The sequence below is a fragment of the Grammomys surdaster genome, unplaced genomic scaffold, assembly GCF_004785775.1.
Source record: "Grammomys surdaster isolate TR1022 unplaced genomic scaffold, NIH_TR_1.0 126118, whole genome shotgun sequence".
Taxonomy (NCBI): Eukaryota; Metazoa; Chordata; class Mammalia; order Rodentia; family Muridae; genus Grammomys; species Grammomys surdaster.
This window is the reverse complement of record NW_021620926.1, coordinates 4,492,392-4,508,128: the sequence shown is the minus strand read 5'-3', so window position 1 is coordinate 4,508,128 and position 15,737 is coordinate 4,492,392. Positions and strand designations below refer to the sequence as shown.

The window sequence follows — 15,737 nt, the reverse complement described above, 5'->3', positions numbered from 1 at the left end:
GAGAGAGAGAGAGAGAGAGAGAGAGAGAGAGAGAGAGAGAGAGAGAGAGAGAGAGACTGTAAGACATTCAACATGTTGCTGGCAAAGCCTTTGTGAGCAATTTGCTTCTAACGGGAAAAGCTAATGAAATCTGTCTCATCAGATCAGAGAGATGTGATTGGATCCTGTTGCTGTCAATCACATCTGTACCCAGAGAGGTCTTGAAAATTTCAACACCTCCTCCTGAGAAGACACATAGCTGCAGGATGCTGGTTTGTTTAGATGTATGCAAATGTGTCTCACCAACAGTACAGATATCACACAGGATGATCATGTGTGAATGATTGTAATAAAAAAAAAAGAGGGGGTAGGGACAAGATGCCTCTCTGGCTGCCCTGAGACATTTACCTCCTACTTAATCAGGAATTAGCTTGGGAAAGAAAGTCTGCTCTTGATTTTAGTCAACAAATACTTTTCAAAACATGCTAGGATTCACATAATACTTCATTTTAAACTACTGTGGCCTAAAGTGTGTAATCAAGATTTAATTTCCAAACGTAACACCCCTTATACCAGCCTACCAGGGCCTCTGTAACAGAACACCACAGATAAGGAGGCCTAGCAAGTAGCAACTTATTAGCTCACAATTCTGGGGACCAGACATCCTATGATAACTGTGACAGCAAATTTGGTTTCTTCCAAAGCTTTTCGTTGTCATGTAGACGGCGACTTTCTCCACCAGACTTCACAGGTCTAATCCTTGGTGAGTATCTGAACCTGAGTCCGCCTTTCCTGTAAAGACACCAGTTACATTTGAATTAGGGTTCACAAAGGTAACCTCACTTGAATGTAGCCAGCCTCTTTAAAAACAAGCAAAACACACGTCTATAACCAATATCGAATTCTGATCTGCTGGGAGTAAAGCAAAGAGTGGGTCGGGGGAAGAAGAGATTCCCTCAGCCCACGATGCCCTTTGCACATGTACACATCTTTAGGACATTCCTGCTTTAATACACATCTTGGGATGTGTTGATTTAATTTCATAAACCAGACCCTGGGATTCAACCTGTGCTGCCTTCCTTTGACCTAAGACAATGACCTCAGAAAGGAGAGGCTGCCTTTGGCTCACACTTTCAGTGCACACTTGCTCTGTCCTGTTAACCTTGCACTGTGGGGCAGGTGAGTGTGCAGTGGAGCAGGCAGTGCAGAGGAAACGGAGTGAGGATGACAGGAAGGACCGGGGTCCCAATGTCCCCTTCAAGAGCGTACGCCAACCACTCGGTTTCCTCCAATGATTAGTCAACAGGACCTTGATACAGAGTCAGAAAACACAGCCCTTAGATTGTTTGTTTATTCTTTAATATTCAGTGCGTGTGTATGATGCATTTTGGTCATTGTTAGCTCTTTTATCCTGCCTCACCCCCTCCATCTTCCCATGATCCTCTTTTCCCCAACCAGTCCCTCTCCCATTTTCATGTCACAGTCTATTTCTTTTGTTTTGTCTTCGTGACCCCCCTCCCCAAGTCTAACTTAGAGTTTGCTTGCATAGAGTTGAGGGGTATTGACTGCTGTGTGGGGACATTCACAGTGACTACATCACTGAGGAAAATAACTTCCTTTCCTCTGGCAAACATCACCTGCCAATAGCCAGCTCCTGGAGGGTTCCCGGGCCCCAGTTTACTTGGGCTTGTGCAGATCACTGTGAATTCACGATTGCAATGGCCATGCCACGTGCAGAAGACAGCATTTACACACCTGACATCTCCCAGCTCTTAACCTTCCTCCCTCCCCACTTTCCACCATGCTCCCTGAGCCTTGGAAAGGGATGACATGGATGTCCCACTTATGACTGAGCACTCAACGCTCACTTATTCTCAGCACTGCAACTAAGTACGCTTCCACGGACTGATTGTGGCCCATGGCAAACAGATGCTTCTTTAGCCAGTGCTGAGCACAGCACTAATCTATAGACATAAACATAGATATTTAGTAGGCAGTGGACAGCATATCCATCTAGCAAAATAAAAAGAGATTCCACTGACCTCCAGTTATGGGTTTTGACCAGGTTTACGGTACCAGCCGTGATTTTCCTACTGTGGGGTGGGCCTCGAACTCAATCAGAAAGCAGGTGGTTACCCTCATATCAGACATGCCACTATTGCACCTAGGCTCACATCGTGCCTGACAGGTTGATAGTGAGCTCCCATAGTCACAGCTGGACGAGACCACTGATGAATCTTCTCCCCCAGCAGCCGGCATGGAACCTTCTGACACCATGAAAATGGGCTAGCAGACACCTTGAAATTCTGATCCTGGTCTCTGCCTGTTCTTGGTGATACTTAATGAGGAAAAGCTTTGGGTGGGACACCCGCACCTAGAGTCCCCTGCTCCCTTTTGTGATTCACTGCATCTCCTTGCTCTGTGAGAAGACTTTTGACTCAGCCATGTCACATGGAAATCTAGCTGGCAGCTCAGATATAGCACTTCTGGCTCCCTTCCTCTGTCCGAGAGGGTGAAACATTTCAGCCCTGACTGCAGAACTGAATGTACCTCGTGTTGTGCCCTGTGGTCTCTTCAAACACCCAAAGAGATCATATGAAGGACTGGCAACAGCCATAGAAGGAAACTTAGCTTCTCACTCATACAAACCCCACCCCAAGTCAGAACCTTTGTTCTCAGTGAGCCAGCTCCCCTTTGCTGTCCCTCCTCCCTCTGCCTTGGAGAACTGTTTCCCGTGTTATGTAAAGGGGTTCCATAATTAGTCTTTCTAATTTGAATTATTTTCAAAGGATTGTTAATATCCTTACCTTTTTAATTTTAGTTTAATTCCTAGTGAATTGATTCTAAGTGATTTTTCTCTTGTGCATAATTAGGTTTTTTTCCTTTTGAAAAAAAAAGTCTTAAAATATTTTTTTAAAAAGGTGAGGTGGTTATTAGGTATGAACTTAAATTCTTGCCACCTACATCTCAATGTTCGTGAAATGTCTTGAGTTGATGACATCAAGTCACTGCTCTCCAAGGAAGGAAGGGACAATGGAAGGGAGGAGGGAGGGGAGGAGGGAGGAGAGGAAGGAAGGAAGGGAGGGAGGAAGGAAGCCCTATACAAAGGTGAATGTGTCGGTATATTCCCTGGGAAAATTATGTACACAGATAAGAAAAGAATAGATCTGAAGCTAGGTTAATTAAGTAAATAGGAAGATTCAGAGTAATGCGCTCAGAAAAGACGCCATACACATGAGCCAACATGCACAGTTCAGATCAGAAAGAACAGGGCTGCATGGTCTCCTGAGCACATAGAACCACAGCACCGACATGCAGAGGCAATGAGGTGAGAGATTTATTGGAGCGATCTCGATGAAATCCAACATCGTCAGCACTTATATATCCCCGCCCTGCCTCTCCCCTGACCCTTTTCCAAACTCGCTGTCCTGTCCTCAAGAGCCCAGTGGAGGAGTTCAGACGTCTGCCCTCAAGGCGTACTTCCGACACTTTGACAGAACAATGAGAATCAATGAGGAGAAATTTTCTTTTCTCACAAAATCCAGATGTGAGCCTCATGTGGGTTATGGGCGGGGCGGGGGGTGGCAAACAGAAGGGACACATGGAAAAGGAGTGGTGGAAATCTGGAGACTTACAGAGTGGGGAACAAAACAATCTGCCTTCTCATCATCACCTGCATCCCAGACTGGGTCACGTCTGTCTGGTGCTCCCTCCTCACTGGTTCATCACAGTAGCTGGCCTGTGATTGGCTGGAGAACAAGAACAAACCGGAACTCATGAATGTGCATGCTTCCTGGTGGGGTATCCTTTCTGCCGCTGGCCCGCATTCACTCAAGCTCACTCTTTCCACTCTGTCGCCCTCTATTTCTTGGCTTTCTATTGATGTTTGTTGTTTCATGGTCACAAGAGGTTGCCATAGGAATCCTGAGCAGATCCCTTATTTTCCTGCCTTCTATCAGGGTACCAAACATATTTTTCACAAACCATCAACACTGATCAAAACCTGGTCACGCAGTACCAGCACTCACAACAGGAGAGCGATCTGAGGAGTTGACAAATGAGAGCAACTGACCTGCGACTGGTTTAGGACGGATCTCAATTCATCTCTAAGAGTCGGACACATTGCTGCCTTTCTATTCCTTTCAAACACTCTTTAAGACGAGAAATGATGGGTACCCGGATCTCTTAGCCTTCGTAACTGATTTGACTCGGTGAGAGTAAGGAGTCTCATTTTCTTATCTTCCTAATAAACATGAGTATTGTGACTGGTCCAACGGCATCTGTCTCTCAGTTTTAAAGAAATGACAATGGGGGCTGAAGAGATGTTTCCGTGGTTAAGAGCACTGTCCATTCCTCCAGCAGATCTGTCTTCAATTTCCAGCACTCTAATGGCTCATAACCATCTGTAACTCCAGTTCCAGGGGATTCGATGCCCCTTCTGGCCTGTATAGGCACCAGGCTTGCACATGGTACACAGACATACATGCAAGCAAAACACGCATACATGTTAAGTAACAAAACAATTAAAATTTTAAAAAATTTTAAAGAAATGATGGATGGGTCCATGGAGATCTTGCCAACTCAGAACCACTGAGGATTAATAAGATAACGTTTGTAGCTCCCAACACACAGTAAGTGCTCATTAGATGTAGGCCAAAGCTGGCTGTATCTCCACCAACATCAAAACCTTCAATGGCCACAGGGGAAAGATCAAGTTCAAACTGCTTGAGCTACGTAGACTTCACACAGTTCTGATGTCTCCCTCTTGCTGTTACAATCATGGTGTCTCCCATCTTGGCACCAAGACCTGCTCCTCCACCTGGGAAGGATGGAGTCAACTCATCTTTCCCATCTCAGCCCGGGAGTCTCCTCCCTCGGGCTTCACTTCTGATTTCTCATAGGCTAAGCCAAGAAAGGTTCCCAGAGAGAGAGGAGAGACAGAGACAGAGAGACAGAGAAAGAGGCAGAGACACAGAGAGAAGTTCCAGAGTCAAAGTATCTAAGGAAAATGTAGTAAGCAGGGAGAGTTCAGAGCAAAGAGGCAGAAAGCGCCCTGCAAGCATGTACCCCAGGATAACCCGGGAACACAGCAGGGCCTACTTTCTCCTCCTGACTCCGGGAGGTTACAGGAACCATGCTGCAGATCCTTCCCAGATACTGAGCTGCATGAGACTGACAAACAGAAGTGGGATCCTCAGTGAAGCACCCCAAAAGAATTTGGAAAGACCATGATTACCTGGGCACTTACAGTCACAACCTCTTGAGGTCCCTCATTGTGAAGAGAAGTATTTCCCTGTACACCTAGCACCCCCAAAGCCGAATGGCTTGTTGTCCCCAGTCTTCGTACTTCCCCTGCCTCTTCACTCTCGCCAGGGTACCTCCCTCCACCCACCATCCTCCATGCTCACGGTCTGCGATGCTCATGGTCTGCGGCCCAGAAGGAATCTCGAGTCCTCCCACTTGTTCCCAGGATCCCACTGTTACTCTCTGGGGCTTCCCTCCACCTGGGGCCTCTTCTTGCCCCCAAGAATCCTGCATACGGAGCCAGTGCCCTTTAGAGCACGATGTTGTCTTCTGGCTGCTGCACAGATGCTCTCCGTCGCTCCAGGTTACTGGTTTCATCAAGCATAAGCAGCGCCTGGAGCCCTGGGCCCTGCCCCCCTCAGTGTCTTTCTCATTCACTCTTTACCCCTTCTACAGTTTTCTTCTTTGTTTTTACTTATTTTACTTAGTTGGGGTTTTTTTCTTTGTTAGTTTGTTTTACCTTTTTTTGTTTTTTTGTTTTTTTGTTTGTTTGTTTGGTTGGTTGGTTGGTTGGTTTTGGGTTTTTTATTCCTTAAAAGGCTATCTTGCTATGTAGGCCAGGCTGGCCGGGTACTCACCATGTAGCCCAGGCTGGGTTGGTACTCACCATGTAGCCCAGGCTGGCTTGGTACTCACTATGTAGCCCAGGCTGGCTTGGTACTCACTATGTAGTCCAGGTTGGCCTTGGAATTCATGACCTGTTCCCACCTCAGCCTTCTGAATGACAGGGTTACAGGCACGAGCTATCACTCAAAGTTGTATTTATTTTAAAACCCCTCCTGCATCCAACAGTGTTTGTAAGATCTGTGTGAATTGTCCCAAAGGAAGCACGAGGGGAGCTACCACACAGTTAGACAAGCGTGCTTCAGTGTTAGCTGCTCGCTCCTACCTTCCCCCTCCCTCAGCCATTCTCCTCCAGCTTCAGAGGGCTGACATACCCGTACTTTTCTACACTCGCTCCCTTGAAATCTTCGCAGGATTATCCCTGCTTCCTAAGTGATACGTTGCCCGCAGTTGCTGGAATCAGAAGCTTCTGTAACTTGGACCGCTCTGTATTTATTTTGCCGTGGCTCATTTCCCTTTTCTGACAGCTTATTTGAGCTGTAATTTACAAACTAAACAAGTCTCCCACTTTAGTTACACGTGTAGACAGCCATACGTAAATGAGAGGATTTCGCTGGATGGGTCTTAGTGCAATTTGTACCGCTATAACAGAGTACTGGAGTCTGGGTAATTTGCAACAAGTGCAAATGTACTGTAGCTCTGGAGTCTGCACGGTCCAAGATGGAAGGGCTTGTATCTGATGCCATCATAAAAAGGGGGAGGACATCACACAGAGAAGGGGAAAGGAACGACAGAGGCATAGAGCTTCTGTACCCCTCTCCAGCCTCTGTAACAGGCAGTGTTCTGTTCACGAGGGTAGAGCCCTTCCTTGTCACCTGACACCTCCTGTAAGGCTTCCCTTCCCAGTACTGCCACATAAGATTACCACAGATCCTTTTGTGGAGATGCATGCATTCAAGGCACAGTGGGATCTAATCAGAAAAGCCATGTTCTGCGTCATCTGAGACAGAGCCTGCTCCTGGGGGCTGGGTCTTCCTTCCTGGGGGTGAAATCTCTCAGGTGTTGTCTATTCCCATCCATAGAATCCAGCCCACAGAGTCATCCATCTCCACGGTCAATTCCAAGCCCCTCTTTTGATCAGCCTAGACCTCTTCAGGACTGTCACGTTCTACATAGGATGACGGAGGTAGGCATCCGTGTGGAAGGCTAATGGATGCATTACAATGGTGGCAGCATCCCCCCACCCCACCCCCACCCCCACCCCACCCCCGTTATGTCTACTCTCACAACGTATCAGAGCAGGTGGCTTAACAAAAATTTATTCCAAGTCCTCAATGGTGCAACTCTGAGACCCAAAGGTGTGAGCAGGCCAGGTTCATGCTGAAGCTTCCGTAAGGTCGGGCAGGGGGGATCCTCATGGTGGGACCGTGTTTTTATAAGAGGAAGAAAGAACCAGAGTTCTCTCTCTGGTGTGAAGGCATGGTGAGAAGATTCCAGGAAGCCAGGAAAGACCCTTGGGAACCAAATCAGCAGGCTTCTTGACTTTCCTTCAAGCTGGTGAATTGTCCCTTACATAGTCTTTGTCTGAGCCACTCTGAAGCAGACCATCTACCTTACCCCCGGCGCTGCTGGGCCACCTTGGATCCTTCCCAATGCACAGCATCCTCTGTTGTTGTCTCTAGGCCTCTCCTCTTCACAGAGCTTCCAACTTGACTTAGAAGACTGCTCACAAAGTAAGTGTTTCTCTTCTTGGGAAGTGCCTTGTCCCAGTGTTCTCTCGGGAACACCTTTTATAAACCACCTTTCCCAGTCTTCTCCCTTGTTGGGTGTAATTTTTAAAAATTACACTTCTGCCTTCCCGGGAGCTCTGCCTGCACCGCACCGCACCGCTAGGCTCCTGAGATCAGTCGCCGCTGGTGGTCTCACTCCGCCAAGGATCAGGTGGCTGTTTTTCCCAGATGTTGTGACCTCTCCCCCAGCCCCTCCTGGTTAGTTTTGCCAAGCCGCCAACAACCGCCCGCTGCCCTCTTTCTCCACCTGCCCACCTTAGCTCTGCGGATAGAAAACACTAGGCAGTTTTATTATTTTAAAACTACCCAGATAACTCAATGGCTGGGCGAAGATTTCCTGCCCTAATCCTAACAGACAGCTCCGTCCAACCTCCCTGGCCCCTGCTCGCAGAGGAGGCTATGAACTCTAGGTGCCCCAAGATCTACGTGACTGCAGCTTCCTCTTCGTTCCAAAGCCTGGTCCCAATTCCTCTTTCCCTGAGTCCCTTCCCTTCTGGGACCCAGAAGTCCCACCTTTTCCCTTGTCCTCAGCAATTGGCTTCTGCCTTTTTTTTAATTGCCACAATCAAGAACCAATTAGGGAAACAACACCTCCCTCTCCACTCCCTCATCCCAAGCCTTGGTCAGCTTGTTCCATCCCAGAGATGGAGCCTCCATTGGAAACTCGAGAACAGAGCTGGCTGCCTTCCTTTGTGCAAACTCAGAACTCACTCTTTGGATTATTTTCTGGCTGTGTACTTATCATTTCCACGCGCTTTCTTCTAAAATGTTGATAATATGGTTTTCAAGTAGGTACCACTCCAATGGCTTGTATTAGTTTAAACACACATTAAAATGAAATAGAAATACGATCCACCTATGACTCTGGCATCTCATTTTAAAATTTAGCTGTTGCCCTCCTCGGAAGCAGGTAACCCTATCGTGTCAATAAAGAGAATGCCTAGCAACTGGAATTGTCTCACCTGGGTAGCTGACATTTCTACAAGCTTTGCCCAGCCCACCCTCCCACTCGACCTGCAAAGGAGTCTGAGAATAGCAGAAACAAGAGGGCACAGAGCTGAGTGTTTACTTCCTTGGTGTTAAGGAGACTAGAGACATGGAAGGAGTGGGCCTGGGTGTCCCAACGAAGACATTGCAACCAAGAACTGGAGGAGAAAACCCAGACAGTATCTACATGTCATATAATTGTACTGCCCTGTACTACAGACATTCACGGACTACATGGAGCCGCCTAAAATTTTAATTTGTATAAAATTTAACCTGTGGTTTCTTGCTGACACTAGTCATATCTGAAGCATACAAGGATGCCTGGGGCTTCCGTAGACTGTGCAAACAGAGAACAGTTCCATGATGGTAGAAATGTTTACTGGGCAGGTCCGATCCATAAATGACTAATGCTTACAGTGACTATCAATATGTGTTCTGCTCTTCAAAACGAGTGTTAGGGAAATACAGACTTGGCTTGCTGAATGTGTGAGGGGAAAACAGTCTTTTAAGATATCATTAGGAGATTCCCCATCCAGTCCACTGAAAGAAGGCCACGAAGGACAGAGAGAAGAAAGCAAGGCTAATCAGATAACTGTCATCACTAAGGAGGCTCCCTCCAACCAAGAGGACTCAACACTTCTAAAGCAAAAGGAACCCAGTGGCCAGAGGCCAATTGTCTGAAGTCCGCTGGGGGGAAGCTCAGCTTCAGAGGTTTCTTTCATGGTTCATGCAGCATTTGGCTCCATTGATTTCAGGCCAAGGTAGAGCAAACGTGCCTACCTCACCGTGCCTATAAAGCAAAGGGAGAGATAGGAAGGCACCAGAGGCAAGACGTACTCTTCAGCAGCACGACGTCATGACCTGGCTCCTCCAGGCAGACCTCGCCCCCCCAGGTCTCTACCACTTCCTAATAAATTCATCAGCAGATTGATCATTCATTAACTAGGTCACATCCCTCAGCGTCCAGTGACTTCACAAAGGCCCATCACCTGCCAACTAAGCCTTAGCACAGGATCCTAAGGGGAATAGCTCATACCAAGGGTGACTGGGGATGCTCTCCATAGCTAACAGATACAATGCATTTGCCTAGAGGTGTCAGGAGAGAGGCCCCAAGAAGTTGTCTTTCTAAAAACTATAGTGTTCTGGTTATGGCAGGTGTCATTCTCTAGCTTCTGGATAGCCACAAGCACACCATGTGTATGCACTGCATGCATGCATACATGTGTGCACGCACACAGGCACACACAGAGTAAAGATAAATGGTACATGATATCTCATGACCACCTATCATCTGATCTATGATGTTACATGTATGTATATGAAAAAAAAAAAGGACACACAAGCAATGTATGTAAAAGGTATCTACGACTATGTCACAGAGAGAAGATGCAACAACCTTTCAACAAGGCTCCAGCTTGTGTTTGGAAGATGATCCTACAGCTCTGGGGTTGGTTTGGAACCAAGTCACACATGTGATGGCCACTGTGGCTCCTTCAGCTCCAGCGAGAAGCCTTGTGCTGAAATCTGCAGGACCCCAGTTGTTTCAAAGAAGTCTGAAGAAACAAGGGCTGGCGGAAGTACAGAAATAGGGTTTAATGCGTTCAAGGTGTCACTAAGTGGCTAATAATATCTACGGGGTGGGGGAAACGGGAGGAGACATACATGCTGCCTACTCTCCAAGGCTTCTGCAAACAGTAGCTTATTAACCTGTATTCTGAGGTGGGTGCGAGTTGAAATCGTTACCGTTTTAGCTTGCAGAACCGCTTAGCTTTGTCGCACCTCCTGTAGCAACACGCCAAGTGATCACTAGAAACACGCCGCGTTTAAAGTACCTGGATTTAAGCAAATGGTGCCAGGAATTCTGAGGCGGTTCATGCATCTGAACTAGAATTCTCTCTCCTCCCCTAGCTCTAGGTGGCTATCCATTCTTCTAGACTGAATGCCCACTCAGACATCCTCCTCCACAAAACTCTCCTCTTCTGTGCTTGGTCCTAAGCTGATTATTCTCTATGATGACTAACTTTTCCAGTTTGCCCAGGACCATCTCAGATTTAATTTTCAAAGTCCCGTATCCAGTTAATTCAGACTGCTGGGCCAATCAGAGACTCTCATCATCCTAAAGAATTAGTAGTGACTGTTACACAACTATAATAATCCTGTATCGCTGTATAGTCATGTATGTAACTCAGTCACAGGCAGATTTTGTGTTAAGGTAATAAAGGGTTTACAACTAATCACCTTTTAATTTCCTTGGGACGCCTAATTTAGGTACCAAAAATTATACACTGGGGGCTGGCAAGATGGCTTAGTTGATAAAGAGCTGGCTATGTGAGCATGAGGCCTGAGGTTGATCCTCTAGAACCCATGTTTTTTAAAACAATGACAAGAGCCTCAGCACTTGCTTGCTGGCCAGCCAGTCTAAGTCAATGATCTCCAGGTTCAGTGAGGTATCCTGTCTCAGAAACTTCAGGTAAAGAGCAACTGAGAAACATATCCAGCATTGATGGTTGAAAGGCTTTGCCTTGCAAACATAGGCTGGGTCTCCCCAGTAACTACCATGGAGACCTCTGGTCTTCAAAGTCTAAAGGTCCAGAGCAAGAAGACCCAGAGGATGACAGAGAGACAGAGACAGACACAGAGACAGACACAGAGACAGACACAGAGCGGCCCAGAGGTTTTTGCCGAGTGGTAAAAGTCAGTGGCAGACAGGCTTCTGGAGTAGGTCCCTAGGAAGCTTGTCTAACTGCAGATGCCCAGAGGCCACTTCCAGAATCCCTAATTCAAAACTGCTGTTCCCTAGCAATTCTGATTGAAGAGGTCTTCAAACACCAGGAGAGGAAATCACCTGACCCAGTTGAAACGAGCATTCCTTGCACAGTAAAAACTCATTTTGAAAAAGGAAAAAATAAATATTTACCTTAAATGCTTTGTGTGGACATAGGCCTTCTTTGGGGTCTGTTGATTAGATGTCTTTGAGGTTTTGATTTTTTTTTTTTTTGGTATAAACTGTATTCGTGCTTTTCTAGTTTTGATTTTCCTAAAATAGAAGAAGATTTAAGGACACTTGTGCAGTATTCTGAGAGTGGAATCCTTCCAGAACATTGAAGTATTTCTTCCAATCTTCTTACAGTTGTCTCAAACATAACCAAATTAAGCAACAGTTTGAGCAATTTACATATGTTGGGTCTCACCAAAGCATTCAACTGAGCTCTCTAAAAGGTAGTTTGTATCCTCTGGGATAAAGTACAGATACTATGGAGAGAAGGTATTTTGTTCTTTGTTCACTGACTTACTCTGGACATGAAGACCATGCCTGGTATCTATACACATTCCATTTGTTGAATAAAACGGATCATGCAACACTCGTATGATTTAATTCACTGCTGTTGTGAGTACGGGTGGTATAAGGAGAGCTACTGGGCAGCGAGGCCCATGCCTTTAATCCCAGCACTGAGGAGGCAGACATCTCTGAGAGTTCAAGATGAGCCTGGTCAACAGAGTATGGTCCGGGACATCCAAGGCTGCACAGAGAAATCTTGTCTCAAAAAAATAAAAACAAAAAAGAAAACAAGCCGGGCGGTGGTGGAGCACGCCTTTAATCCCAGCACTTGGGAGGCAGAGGCAGGCAGATTTCTGAGTTCGAGAGTTCGAGGCTAGCCTGGTCTACAGAGTGAGTTCCAGGACAGCCAGGACAGAGAAACCCTGTCTCAAAAAACCAAAACAAAAAAACAAAAAACAAAAACAAAAACAAACAAACAAAAGAGAGGCTCAAGAGCTCACACAACTGACCCTCGATACGCACAGCATGTAGATCACACATGACTATAAGGCTATATGCGTACTAGACAGAAACAGTCCACCAGCTGCGAGCATTTTCAGACTTCGATTTTTCTGTGGTGTTTACATTGTTTTAATGTAGGGAATTGCTATATATTGTAGACTGGCCTGGAAATCTCTATGGAATCCAGGCTGGCCTCAAATTCATGATCTTCCTCCTCCTCCTCCTCCTCCTTTACTTTCCCAGTGTCAACACAAAAGCAACCTAAATAAAGGAAGGTTTACTTTGGCTCACAGTTTGAGGTACACAATCCGTTGTGGCAGGGAAGGCCTGGCAGTAAGAGTAGCCCTAGCTGTAAGAGCAAGGGTGAGGGTGAGGATGGGAGGCAGCTGGTCACACTTTGAGGAAACGGAGAGGGATGGAAGCTAGAAGCCGTGCCTTTCCCTTTCCTCCCTTTCATTTGGTCTAGGACCACACAAGGAGCAGACTAAAGAGCTCCAGAGGAAGATCATGACAATCAAGGTAGATTGTCAGGAAAGTAAGACATAAAAAAAAAAAAAAAAGAGTGGACTGAGAGAGGCTGAGAGGTGGGGGAGACTCCAGAGGACGGAAAGGCTGTAAGATCTGAAGGCAAAGGCTGTGTGTAAAGACTGCAGGCCAGCCACTGCAAGAGATCAACAGCACTGCTGAAGGCTACAAAGAGCTAATTGGCTTGACACTCAGCACTCAGAAGCTAAGACTCTACTAAACCTCTGGCTCTGGCCTCTGGTACAGTGAGTGAGCCTCCTGCTTCGAAAGCTCAGAGTCTTCAGTCTCCAGTTCTCAAGACTTAACAGCTCTAGGCCTCTGGATCTGCCAAGGCTAGCTTGTGAGTCTTCTGGGACTCAGGGTCATCAGTGCAAAGGGACCTGCCCCTTGCTGCTCCTGATTTCTACACAGAGAGCAAAACAGCCCCTAGCCATCTATGTATGACAAGAACTCAATGAGAGAGCACATGTGGAGCCCCAGGTGACATATACCCAGGAGTAGACTCCGCCCACAGGTGATGTTGATGGTAATCAATGGTTGCTTCCACCTACCTGCCTTTCTCTCACCGGGATCTAGGATCAGACAGAAGCAAGCAATGAATACTACGGCAGGTTTAATTTGTTCCTGCCATGGAAGGATGAGTCCTGATCTATCGAGAGTTATTAACCTTTGCACCTGCAGATCACATCAGTTTGGAGGACAATCAAGAACTGGACAAATAAAAAATGGTGTGTGTGAATGTTCAAGCTGTCGGTGACCTCGAGGCTCATCTCTACCTTCTCTTGCCCCACCCCTCCATCTCCACCTCCATACTCACCAAGAGTCCCCTATGCCAGCTCAACCAAGGAGGAGGAAGTCAAGGTTAGCTTGAGAGGGATCTGCTTGACGTGCATGTACCAGCCTTGCTAGACTCATAAACCTACACCAACACATTTGAATGGCCACTAAACACAGTAAGCAAGGAAAACCATCCTACATCCTACAGTGGTGGTTCTCAACCTTCCTTTTTTTTGGGGGGGGGTTGGTTTTTTCGAGACAGGGTTTCTCTGAGTAGCCCTGTCTGTCCTGGAACTCACTCTGTAGACCAAGCTAGCCTCGAACCCTCGAACTCAGAAATCCGCCTGCCTCTACCTCCCAAGTGCTGGGATTAAAGGCGTGCGCCACCACCGCCCAGCCGGTTCTCAACCTTCCTAATGCTGCTACCCTTTAATACAGTTCCTCATGTTGTGCTGCCCCCCAACCATAAGATTATTTTGTTGCTGTCTCATAACTGTAATTTTGCAGTTGTTATGAACAGTAATATAAATATCTGATATGCAACCCCCAAGTCGGTCATGACTCACAGGTTGAGAACCACTTAAACAGGGTTGGTCTTTGTGTATGACATTTTATTGCCCAGTTTTTGCTGGATGAGGAAGCTTGACATTACATATTATTGATTCTTTTTTTTAAAGATTTATTTATTTATTTTATGTATATGAGTACAGTGTAGCTGTCTTCAGACACACCAGAAGAGGGCATAGGATCCTATTACAGATGGTTGTGAGCCACCATGTGGTTGCTGGGATTTGAACTCAGGACCTCCGGAAGAGCACTCAGTGCTCTTAACCAGTGAGACATTTCTCCAGCCCATATATTATCGATTCTTCAACAGTGGTTGATATTAAGTTGCCCGGTCAGGAACCTGGAGGAAACAGACTAGGAAATCAGTGTCACGGAGATTTAAGGAGCCATAGGATTGGCATCTAGACACGTGTCTCAAGTGTATAGTCCCCAGAGACCTTCACTCCATGGTGGGAAAGGTGAGTAAGAATGATGGAGATCAGCCCTCTAGCTGCCAGTCAACTCCCTCCCAGCCAATGAGTGACTCTTGGGTGGGCTCATGCACAGTGACATGAAATCAGGAGTGGAATTCGTAAGTGGAGTCAAAGATGCAGGCTCCTACGTCACAGCTGATCTGACTAACTTCCTAGCTTAGGCACTAACAGCAACAGTTTTCAGCCCTGTTAGTTCCTCCTTGAAGCGACCAGCCTGCCCCCTGGTGGTGGATGGGTTTTCCATCCACCAGCCCTTTCCATTACAAGGCAGACCCAGGACTTCGATGAAGAGGAAGATGACCGATAATCCTTAAGGAAGATGGGGACCAAGGCAGATGCTACAGAAGTGGTAGAGGGTGGTGACCACAGACAGAGCTGTTTACTCTGCATCGACAACCAGGGTAAATTGCAGCAGCACACCGTCCTCTCCGTGGTCTGATTTTAGGCACTTCCCTTATGGCTTGCTTCCACCATGTTCTTCAGTCCTCCAGATGCATCTAAGGACAAATAGGTCATACCTGTGGCACACTGCTCTTTCATTAATGGCGGCCAGTCATTTTATCTTGCGTACAAGTCAGTCTACAGTTGTGGAGTCAGGGTGCACGAGACTGATTACGAAATGACCAGTCTGCTCCTGACCCTCACCTCAGTTCTGACCAGTCCTGACCAGACAAGACCAGGCAGCCTTGAACTAGGTTTTTATCCTTTCCTCCTGTGTTTGCTTTTCAGCAATTACTTTGATCCTGTTTCTTTCCTGACTCTCCCAGTAAACAGTCCTTGGGGCACTGGGACCCTGAGTCTCTCTGCTTTGACAGAATAGGACTTAGGCTCTGATGGGTTGGATACAAGTAGAGATACTATTTAACTTGGAGGAAGTCTCACAGCATTTCATTAGGGTTCATTAGGCCTCTGCAAATGGCCCCCAGTTCTCAGAGGGCTTTCGTGCGCTCTCTCATTAAATGTTCCTCAGTTTCAATGGTTCTTTTTTCC

General features: G+C 46.7%; 1 long non-coding RNA gene across 1 annotated transcript; it reads right to left on the bottom strand.

Moving 5' to 3' along the window:
- Positions 1-11,595: 11,595 nt before the first annotated feature.
- LOC114611601 lies at positions 11,596-13,548 on the bottom strand. The gene is made up of 2 exons (XR_003709866.1): positions 13,482-13,548; positions 11,596-11,661 (listed from the first exon to the last, which is right to left on the bottom strand). It is a non-coding gene; the product is annotated as an uncharacterized LOC114611601 (long non-coding RNA).
- Between the last annotated feature and the right edge of the window lie 2,189 nt (positions 13,549-15,737).